Raw genomic sequence first — 11,527 nt, forward strand, 5'->3', positions numbered from 1 at the left:
GGAACAGGTTATTTCCATTCCTTTCAATATTCAAATGCCTGTGCATAGAAATAATAACCTTACCGCATTAAACATGTCCAGCATTTGATTTTGGGCTCAATGGGGAACAGTCCATGGGAAAGGATTCTTCTGCTTTTACATTGTAGAGCAATGCTGCCTCTGCCAACAGGGATGAAAGAGCTGGCATTCCTGACTTGCAGGACAGACTCGGGAAGAGCAGGAGCAAAGCACTGAGAGAGGTTGTTTTTGGTGAGCTATTGAAAATTAGAGTTTGACTGCAACCTTAGCTCCACAATGGACTCCCGAGTCTCTGCTGTGGAGAGGGGAGTTTTTATCTCTGCACGAATTTGGGGCTGGCTCGCAGACACTGCAGCAGCAGATAAAGTAACAGAGCACAATGTGCCCCGCTCCTCCTGATCAGCCATTTGGCTAATAAGGGTGAGATCATGGAAAATGCTAATGCGCTGCCTTCGGAAAATCCAATTAGGATGTGAGCTCCCTCAATGGGAGCTCCCAGCAGGTGCCCAGCGCTGCGGGCAGCGCCGCCCGCTCCGAGCGCCGGGGATGCGGAACAGACGCGCTCTGTGTGCCCGCAGCGGGGGCAGCGCCCGCTCCATTCAGCGCCGCTGCTCTCCCCAGCCCTCCGCCGAGCATTTGTGGGCTCCGCTCATCGTCTGACAGCGTTAGCTGCCCCCAAAGGGCGGCTGAACGCGAGCTATTCACAGGGAGAAAATGCTCTTTGCAGGGCTATCTTTATAGTCACAGGCTTTTAATGTTTGTCAGGCTTGGGCACAGGACTGTCAACTTTGGCTCGCGCAAATCCTAATATTCCTGGTGTTGTATCTTTTAAATATTCCTGTTTGTATCTTTTTAAATGCACATAAAATGCCTGGAAGTTGCTTTTCTCCTGGATTTTCTTGCAATGATGTATGTTCCCCCAATGCAGGTGCTGTCATCTGTCTGAATTAGCATTGCCAGGCTCAAACACCCCCAGAGGAAATGATTTCTGCAGTGACCCAGACAACTCTGAGGGGGTGAGTTATTTCAGTTAAAGTCAACCATACTGTTCTTAACAGGGATTTTTCCTTTCTTCAGCTGTGCCAAAACTGGTTATCAGCACTCCCAGTTCTCCCTTAAAAACCTGGGGTCTTTGGGGAGTTTTTGTCCCTGTTCTTTTTCCTGTGGAGAAACATGTTTTGTTTTTATACATAGTCTCATGAATTATAGTAAGAACACACCACCCATGAAAATATTTTCTTCTCAGCTGAAATGAGTTGTTTCAAAAGCAGAGCTAGAAATGCGTGGTGAACACTTTGGGTGAAATAATGATCTTTTACCCTTTGGCTCTGAGTCCCCACACCCAAAGACTTGCACTTCATTATCTTCACATCATCCTCCTACCAGGATGGATGGATTGCTTGGCCATGCCAGCAGTTCCTGGGTAATCAGGATTATGGGGTGCCCAGCATTTCTGGTCTTCATCCTCTCTCTCTCTTTCAGCAGTCCAGAATGGAATGAGAAAAAGCAGGGGGTGTATGACCATGCAATTTGGTCAAACAGTCTCAGCTTCCCACTATCATGGATGGGGAATATACCCTGGAAATTCTGCCTAGCCCATAGCACCCTGTGCTGAGCTGAGAGGGTAATTCTAATGAGAATCAAGTTATCTCTCTTTTTAAAAAAAAAACTAATCCTGAAGTCTACAAATGGTTTCCGTGCTTTAACTGTTGTGAGAACGATAGAAGAATTTCTCTGACTCGTGCAGATGCAAGTTTAAAGGTCTGCAAGGCACCACAGGGTGGAAAGCATTTTTCTGGCTAATAGAACACTTTCCCCCCAGGAGCCAGGATGCTGGATACTGCTGTGTTTCCACTTAGAGCAGCAACAGCCCTGCTTCCACCTGCCCTATAAAAGGGCAGCACCCAGGTGCTTCCTGTCCAGGGCTGCTTTGGTGAGAGCCCAAGGCCCAGGCTAGCCATGGGCAGGGCTGGGGCAGCCAGCAAGGGCCCCTGGTGGGCTCCTCGTGGTCTTTGATCAGTTCAGACCTCACAGCAGCGAGACTGGAGATGGCAGATTTGGTCTAATGGGAGATAGCAGCCCAAGGAAGGGTCTGAGGCTCTTCCCAGGGCCAAGGGAAAGGGTTTGGAGAAGGGAAGTCTTGTGGAGCAGAGCAGGATGTGTGCTGCTGGTGTTTGTAGCACATGACCTGGCTGAGAGAGAAGGGACAGCTCTGGCAAATGGCAAACCTCCTTCGTTGGCCTTTTTGTCACCTGGGTGGTTCCTTTCGTTCTGTTGCTTGGTTTAGCTGGGAGAAGAGAGGGAGATGTTTTAATTTTCTTGGAGGGAGCTTTCCTGTTGTGCCTTGCTATGTTCAGGCATCCCGTGTGTCAGCTGTTGGTCATGTCAATCCCACGTTAATCCATTTAAACAAGGACATTACCCTGCAGGGCTGGCACATGCAGAGACTCTTTGCAAGTCATTCACCAAACCAGCTCTAGCTTTGATTATATATAGCAGTCACTTAAAACTCTCAGTTAAGGTTAGGCACCAGTCAGAATATTTCCCTGTGCTAAAAGTTAGGGAAAACTGTGTTTTTCTGAAGGTTAAAATGAGAGCTGCTCTTTTTGCAATCCTATTCTTTTTTCCTCTTTCTCTTCAGTGCCAGATTTGCAGCCTGTCTTTTATAGTCATGGCCCAGCATGGAATCTGTAGAAATAATGTCAGGAGAAACAATCCTAATTATGGAATGGAGGGGATTAGCAATGATAGCAGAAAAACACAGTCATCAACACCAGGATATTTCAAAGAAAATTCTTTCTCTGTAAGTGACCTGTTCAGACACTAAAGCAGCTTTGGAGGGGCAGTCAATCTTCCCATATTTCCAGCTTTATTTTAGGAAAGAATAGCTTAACAGGAGAAAAGCTGATCTCTCCTGAACTGGAATAACAGTTCTCTCTTATGTTTGCAGTAGCAAGAGCGGGATTAGTTAATTCCCAGTTAAAATTCCCCTGTGGTCAAGAATTAAGTGAGGGTGCGGATGCCAAAGAGGGGACTTGGAGCCTCCAGTGATGTACTTGCTCCAGAAGGGAAGGGAACTCACTAAAATCAGGTTTGAGGCATGAATATTGCATTACAGTTAACTAAAAGCAGGCTTGACTCTGGCTTAGTAATGCCAGCTAAATTGGTTGCTCACAGGGTTCCTAATCCTTAATAGTGATAATTAAAATTCAAAGAGTGTGTGTGATGCTGTTATCTCACTGCCCATGGCTTCTGAAGAGACATCTGACTTCCCTGAGGATTTGGGTGTGGTTGGGTCAGAGCACTGGAGCTGCTTTTCTATTCCTGGGTGATAAATTAATAACACAGGACTTGGAAACACAGCTCAGAAAGAGCTGCAAAACCAGAAAACCTCCCCACCAAATCAAACCCACTGCATTACAAGATACCTGCTGGGCAACTGAAAAAAAAAAATTAAAATCCTCAGGGAAAAAAAAAGGGCAATTAATTTCAATGTGCTGTTAATTTAATAGTATTCCCATGTGGAGTCTTAGTGCTACTGTCACAAGCTGGCCATAACTTCCTGCTGTTCCACAGATGCTTGTGACAGGTTCTGCTTTTCATGCTCATTTCTTTGCAGCCCTTCACTTTGGAGTCATAGCAGACCATCTATTTCTAATTTGTTTGGGGTTTTTTTTTAGTCAAATGAGATTTGCAGAAAGTCAAGTTACCATTGGAAAGGAACTTAGGTGCTGCTGTGCTGCCAGGAACTGTTTTCCAAATAATTGAATTCTTATTAATAGGCATTTTCACTTTGATGAATGCAAACAGTCAAGCTATGGCATGCTGTGTGGCTTTCTGTATCTGAAAGCAAAGATAAGAGATGTGGGAAATGCAAACAAAAAACCTGAGTAGTACCAGGAAGGGGGAGGATATTAATAAGGAATATCCTTTATGAGTTCCTTGTTTGGTTTGTTCATATTCACCTGCCCAAATTTGTTTAGTTTCTGTATGGAAACACCACTACTGTTTATAAGCAGTGTTTCCTTTTGGTTTGGAGCAACTTCAGCTTATGACAAGTGTCAGCCTTCCTTCTTCTGAGAAGAAAGTGATGCAAGCATTGCCCCTTGGTTTGTGTGTGCTGGCAGGGTGTGACACTGGCAGGGTGTTTCAGGACTCCTGAGCAGATGCCATTCATCTCACTCAACTGCTCTCAAAAATACAACATTGCAGTTGCAGGCATCTAAATCCCCATTAAATTCTTCAGGCTGCTTTAAGCTTTGACGTATTAGCCCCTGAAATTGTGCAGACATTCTGCCTCTGAAGTCCCCAGAGGGAGGGCTCTGCAGAGCCCAGAGCGAGTCTGGCTTTGCTGAACTGCATGGATTTTCCTTGCTCTGTAGGAAAAACCTGTGTGGAAAACTCAGGCTCTTCCAGGTGGTCCAGGGCCTGATGTTTGTGCACAGCCTGTGCTCCTGTGTGCACTTGCATATTTCTATTTCTATTATATACATAGAAAACTAAGTGTTCATTTCTGAAGGTTTGAGTGTAAGAGTTAAATATGTCCCTACACGTGCTCTTCCCTCCAGGAGAGGAATGTCCTAGAGGTTTAGCAAGGTTGCTAAAACTTTTAACCTGGCCACATAACAAGAGTCAGTGTCCCCAGGGTAAAGTGTTGAAGTGAGAGAAAATGAGGGTTTCTCTTCAGCCTGGAGTTGAGACTTCACCAGGGTCTGATTTTTCAAGTCTTCCCAAGCTGAGCAGCTTTGCTTGTGGAATTTGTTGGAGTTGCTGCACTCAGGGCTAGCAGAGCCCTCTCCCTGCCACCCTGCTTGCTTTCTCAGTGCAGCCTTTATGTTTATCCTCTGCTGAGGGAGAAGTTGTGTTTCCACTGGGCTTTATTTACTCTTTTATAAGACTACTCCCAGTTGACTGCTAGAATTTAATTGGGTTCCAAAGCAGTCTCTCCTGCTCACAAAACTGTGCTGGTGCTCTGCTCCTGGTTTTGCTTTGGTGACAAGGGGCCTCTGGAGCTAAACCACTGTCTCTTCCCTGCCTGCAGGCTGTGAAAAGGCTCCTGGTGCATCTCTGGAATGGGCATGGACACCTTTCCTCTCCTCAGCCTCCTTCGCCAGGATGGGGAAGGTCAGTGCTCACAGCTGAGAGTAAGGATTTGTCCAAAATGACATGATTTTAGACCAGTCTGAAAACCCATTCCTGGCTATTTAAACACTTCTCTTTTGCAGAGAGAAAGTACAGCACAAAACCTGCCTTCCCAAAAGGTTCCCCAGGCCATTTCCTCACCTCACAGAGCTGGTTTCCTTCTGCAGGGCACAAACTCTTCATGCTAGGGAACAGAAAACTTGCAGGAGCTCTGGGGAAGGGACCCCGGTAGGGCAGGTCTGTGCTTTTGGCCTGGTTTCCCACAGAGCAATGTTTATGGAGCTGGGCTGGCTCTGTGCTGGCCATGGGTCTGCCAGGCCTGCCCAGTGACTTTGCATCACCTCTGAAATATCCAATTTGATACAAAACCAGAAGGTTCCAAGGGTGTTGGCTTCCTAGAGGCGGGCAGGTGGAAGGCAGGGAACCTTTTAGCTCAAGGCAATCTCAGAGTGTCCTCTGGGCTTGGTGGGCATCAGAGAATGCAGAGACAGGACCTCAGCCAGGTGGGACCTGTCCCCAAGAGTCCCAGCTTCAGTGAGCCAGGGCCCCTTGTTTGATCTCCATCCCTGCCTCTGCAGGGTGCAGGCTGGGGAGGTGTTTCTGAGGGGGAGAACGGGCCATAACACCTGAATGTGGGATGTGTGTTACACACCGACTGTCAGTGACACCACGTGCACCTTTGTGTGTGTATCAGTAAAAATCTGGGTGTGTTCAGAAGATGTAATGCAACCTGGCCATTTTCATCAGTGGCAACTTTGTGTGAGTAAGGGTGTCAGAATAGAGTCACTGCTGTACAGACTCACCTCTGCCTTGGGGACCTTCAAGTTCTTCAAACAACTGCATGTGTGGCTTTGCACTGGGCAGGATCTGCTTTGGCTCTAGAGGGAGCAAGCACCTAAATTGTGGGACATTTGTAATCCAGACCCAGGCCAACCCAGAGGAAACCTGCAAAGCTGTCAATAAAGCAGGAGAACATTAGGAATTAGTGCATGATAAATGAGCTGATGGGCTGGCAGCTGATCACATCAATACATTGAAATCTCATTGCTGGTGCCAGGCTGAAGTGTTTTGATGCTGGTCTTCCCATGATTTGGGAACAGGATTTTTGTGGACATGGCCATGATCATCATCTTCATGGCTAAACAGAGGAACCACTCTAGCTTCCCTGAAAAAGTGGGATGAATTAAGGAAGCACCTGGTGCTAAAGCCATCTCTCTCTCTAGTGCTCCATCTTTGTTCTTTAAGAGGAATAAACTGCCATTGGAAAATAAATGTGCTGCATCTAACCCTGCTTTCAAACATCCTGATGGTGATGGAAAAATCAGTGGCTTCTAAGAGGTGTGTTTCCTGCTTGGCTTTTGCCTGGTTTTAAAATTCTACTTCCTTTCCTTTTCTCCTTGCTGAGCCAGCCCTGGCAAATCTTAGAAAGGAGCCCTGGAAGACCCATTTTCTCAGCAACACTGGGGATATTGCCAGGTAGGGGATGGCCTTATTTTCTGGGACTTGTCCTTGGGGTAGGTGTAACAGATTGTTGGGGTATTTACAGGCAATAAATGTGTGTGGAGAAGTGGGAGAAGAAACTGGGGCTGGAAAATATTTCATTGGCTTGTGCAATGAAGGCTGCTGCAACTGAGGCTTGTACAATTAAGGCTGGTACTGAGAAAGATAATTATCTTCAAGCAAACAATTCCATTTGGAATAGTAACACCCCAAAAGCATTTCCAGCCTTAGTTCGGGGGTGCTTTTTCCATGCTCTCTGATTCACTTGATTCCCTGTGTTCCTCCAGCTGGAGTTGTAAAAATGACAGCAAAGATTAATTAAATGCATCCCATCAATTCCTCCTTGGCCCTTTGGTAGTCTGCTCTTCTGTACAGATTTCTTGATGTCTTGATGCAAGCTGTCCCATGGGCTTTCTTGGGGACCACACACAGACCCTCAGCTTCTTCTGCTTCATTTTTTCCTGCTAATTGCCCACCTTCTAACAAGCAGCTTCTCCAGAGTGGCAAACAACTTCCTTTGAATAGCTCAGATGCGTTCGGCTACTGGGGAATGGCAAATCAATAGAAGCGTGTCTGTTGTGCCTTTTGCTCCTCACAATGTGTGAGTGCTGTGGAAAAACAGACACACCAGAGGGGCTGGTGGCCTCCACATGCATGCCTGAAGTTGTATCCATATGGATCCTGCTCCCCTGCCCACTTTGGGGAGGCTCAGACCAGGAGCGCTTCCGAAGGCAAACGGGGTACGTGCGTTCCCACACGCCGTGTTCTTGAGGCAGACACAAATCCCTGCAGTTACATAAGATGTTGGGCCTGAAGCTTTGCATAATTGTGTTCTCTATCATTTCAATCTTGTGTGTTTTTAAATTTTGCTTTCCTGGCCAATGCAATTTATTACAATAAACTTGTAATCTGCTGCATTGGGCTTTATCATCTCCTCACTCGAGACGGGAAGCAATTATAGATCTCTGGAGGAGATGTCCTACTTAGGCACAGCAAAATGTCTTTCACAGGACACCGTGTTTTGTAAGAGAGGATTTAAAACTGTGATAACATCCTGGAGTGCAGACTTGGGAACTTTGTCCTTCCTGAGCTGTGCTGTCTCCCATCGATGAAGCTCTGTGCTGTCCCTGCTTGCCTTGTGTCACACCTGGCTCACTTTGCCATCTGAAAACAGTCACCCAGTGCCATCTGAGATGCCACTGGGTAGCCAAAACATCTGCAGACATGTTTTTGGCAATGGGAGGCTTTGCCCTTCAGTACAGGGAGCTGTGGCTGAACAGGACCCCCAGCGAAGTCTCAAAGGGTGTTGGGTGCTTTTTTCAGGAGACTGAAGCAGCTTTAGTTTCCGAAGCAAGACCAGCCCTGCAGCAAAGGGCTGATGCTGGATGGTCGGTCCTCTGAGTTCCTTGGAACTGTTTGCACCTCTGGGTTTAACCCCGAGGACGGAATCAATCCCCTGAAGCAAGTAATGGGTGAAATTCCCATCATGGGCGCGTGTATTTGGCCCCGTGGAGGGCTGGATGGATGCTCCGACTTTTTGGGAAAGCCCAGCAGATGGAGCTCGTGTTTGAGGGATCAAGCTCCAGCGTGGAGCTTGGAAAATAGGCCATAGACCTGTTTTTTATTGGATTGTTTCAGTAACAGGGGTGAGTTGAGCAAGCCTGGCTTCCTAAGCTCTTGCTTGTAACAGGAAATGTTCAGTGCTAACGATGTGGAAAAAGGAAATGTTTTTGCAGCTAGAAGTGCTTGGAGCTTTCACTGATGTTTTAATTTTCTTGTCACTGTCTTATTTTGCAGAACTGTTTTAGCACTCATTCCCTCAAATATATCTGTCCCTTAGTGTGCTTCTCATATTTAATTATAATAACTACACCCCTTAGTTACTAAATCCATGTGAAATCAAAGCAGTGGAAAACTTCCTTAGTGGTCTAAAAGGAAAAAACTCCGAACATTGAGGAGTGGAAAGGAAAAGTATTCAGCCTTAAACTTAGTTACCTAAAAGGCAGCTAATAAAACTTTGGAGTGTGGCAAAGAAAGCAGAATGAAGCATGTCTTAGTCTGCAAAGGTGTAACCCACAAATTCAGAGGTCCAGCTACACATCATTGCTCTGCTAATTTTGGTGCGCACGTCACTTCTCAGCCTTGTGCTTCAAAAGCTTTTAAAACCACGTTTTTAGAAGCCCATTTGTTATTTGTGCGATCCAAGTGCTCCAGCAATAGCAGAGGGAGCAGTGTAAACACTGTGGCCATGAGGTTGTGGTGCTTACCTGCAGCACGGGTGGCGCAGGCACCCATCACAGCCTGGGGCGGCCACGAGTCACGTTCTGCATGGAAAGCACAGGGAATGGATGCCACTGATGTCACCTCCTGGTGGGACAGACAAGTCCTTGCAGCACACCTCTGTTCCCTGCCACCCATCCTGGTGGGACATCCTGGGGGTAAGGTGAAACTGAGTTAGACTCGCTTGCTATCACATTTATTTTAAGCTCTGCCACCAACCAAAAAATGTGTTCGTTCTGAAGAGGCTTTAATTTCAGCCAGCACCAAGCAAGGCCTCCTGCCTCATGCCATGGCGTTTCTCGCTTTGTGAGACAAAAACCAGTCAGATGAGCTTTTATTCTGAATTATATAGGATGAGCTTGCCTTCAGTAATGCCTTTAGGAGAACGTTCTGTAGCTGGCCATCCCACCCTGTCACTGCCTGGAGCTCTCCTCTGCTGTGTGCATGTGAGTGCCAGCACACAAAACATCCCTGCTAATTGCTGAGTGCTGCTGCATGCACTCGGGTAGGAAAAAAGCAGCATGTGTGCTCTAACAGAGCTGGATGTGTGCTCTGAGTGCTGGCTGTAGTTCTGCGGTAGCCAGATGTGGCACCAGGCTTAATTTAACCTCTCTTTGTGTTGTTACAGCCTGTAGTGTAGACCTTGAAAATGGACAAAGTTAAAACCTGGGGCTTCCCGGAGGAGAAAGGTTTGTTCTCTCATTGCTCCCTGTCAGTAATGACAGAGAATCAAATCTTAGCTCTGCTGTGTTTCGGGTTCTCCCAGTAATGGTATCACTGGTGAATGAATGATAATTTCCCTTTTCTCTTTCTTTCTTTCTTGGTGTTTTCTGTCTATTCAGTAAATTGCATATTCCAATTTCCTGGGAATCCTGGGTGCCACTGGTTAACCAGAAGCTGAGGATGTCAAAGGCTGGTCTTCACTTGGAGGGAGGAAGGAGAAGTAGAGGAGGTCGATGCTGTGGATTTCTCAGTGGCCTGGAAGGAATTAGGACATCACAGACTTCCCTGTCTGTCCTGAGTAAAAGTGAACCCTTCTCGATCAGTTGCCACCACACAAACCCAAAATCAGCTCTTCAAACCCATTCCAGTCTTCTAGGTTTTGCTGCCTTTTGCATTTCACAGGCAACCACTTATGGAGTCTTCAAACTGGCCCTAAAAACTGCAATTAGTGCTCTTGCACCAAGGATTTATGAGCAGCAGAATATCCTATTTGCCTACACATGTGCAGAGCTGAAGGTAAGAGTGTGAACCATTAAATACAAAGCAAAATTTAAAAATTTAGCATTTAGTTTCAAGTGCCATATTTTGAATAGTTCATTCTTGTTGCTCCATTCTGTGAGTGTGTAAATTGGGGTGGGAAAATAGTGACTTAAGCCGACACTTTGCAGTGACATGTCTGAAACAATTCTTCTTTGAAGACAGGAATATAACAAGAGCTCGGGTCTGGGCTGTGTCTGTGGGAACACCTTCACACAAGAATTAAAGGCTGTGTGTTCTAGATCAAAGTAGCCTATACTTCATAACAGCTCTAATTACCATTCCAGTCATCTTTATTAAATTCATTTGTTTTAATTAAAAGAATAGATATTTGGCATCAGAGTTTACGGGGTCTGTTGGGCACTTGAGATTAAATCAATTGTTTGTTAATAATTTTATCTGGAAAGCAGATTAGATTATTTAAATTATGCAAAGTAGCATAGTTTTTCTTTCTCGGTAGAATGAAGTTATGATTAAGAAATAATGCTTGGAGCATGAAAGCTCTGCTTGTCATTATTTTTCACATTCATATTTGGGATTTTAGAATGAAGTTGTTCATCTTCAAACTGATTTATAATAATATATTGTATTTGGCAAAATAAAACAAGTACTGCAGTAGTGTTTAAAACCAGTTGGATCAGCAGGTGTTTTCCAATGGTGATATGAAAAATCCAATGCTGGATTCTTGATTCAATTGGACCATATTTTGGATTTGTATTGTATTTTTGTGCTGTTGGAGCAGTAAGTCTTGTTAATCAGTTCATAAAACAGTAGGATTTTAAAAAATGCACTGAAGGTGTAAAACAGTCAACGCCAGGAGAGTTTGCAGAGTAGCTTAATAAATAAAACATAATTGGATAAAATGGGCAAGTAATGAGTTGAAGGCAGCCCAAATGTGTAATTTCTTTGGGTCGGTGGCAGTGCTTTAGCTTGCCCTGCAGCTGGGTGAAGCCTGGAGGAGTTGTGGTGCTGTGGAACAGGGCTGTGCTCTTGGGTGCCTCGCTCCATCCCGCAGCGCAAACGCTGGGTTCCGTCGTGAGCGGTGCGCCAAGCACTGCACGTGCTTTTGATTTCCCTCAGCACACAGGGAGGAAAATGCCTCTTATTAGGAAAAGAAACCAGGGCTGGGGCTAGCAGGGAGCCAGCCATGCATGCTGGGTTCTGTGCCTGGCTGTGCTCACGGAGCAGCAGCACACAGGGGAAGGTGTTGGCTCCGGTTCCTGCTCTGCCCAGCACCACAAGGCTGTCACCTCTGTCACAGGTCATGGCTTCAGGCAGCACCCACCTGCTCCCTTAAGGGCGGAAAAAAACCCCTCTTCCTCAGATG

The 11,527-nt window shown here is 46.0% G+C and overlaps 1 long non-coding RNA gene across 1 annotated transcript; it reads left to right on the top strand.

Annotated features, from left to right (window-relative positions):
* Window positions 1-393: 393 nt before the first annotated feature.
* On the top strand, window positions 394-5,161 carry LOC141729209 (uncharacterized). The gene is made up of 3 exons (XR_012580584.1): window positions 394-834; window positions 947-1,034; window positions 5,060-5,161. It is a non-coding gene; the product is annotated as an uncharacterized LOC141729209 (long non-coding RNA).
* The last annotated feature ends 6,366 nt before the right edge of the window (window positions 5,162-11,527 follow it).

This window comes from Zonotrichia albicollis, chromosome 5 (genome assembly GCF_047830755.1).
Source record: "Zonotrichia albicollis isolate bZonAlb1 chromosome 5, bZonAlb1.hap1, whole genome shotgun sequence".
Lineage (NCBI taxonomy): Eukaryota > Metazoa > Chordata > Aves > Passeriformes > Passerellidae > Zonotrichia > Zonotrichia albicollis.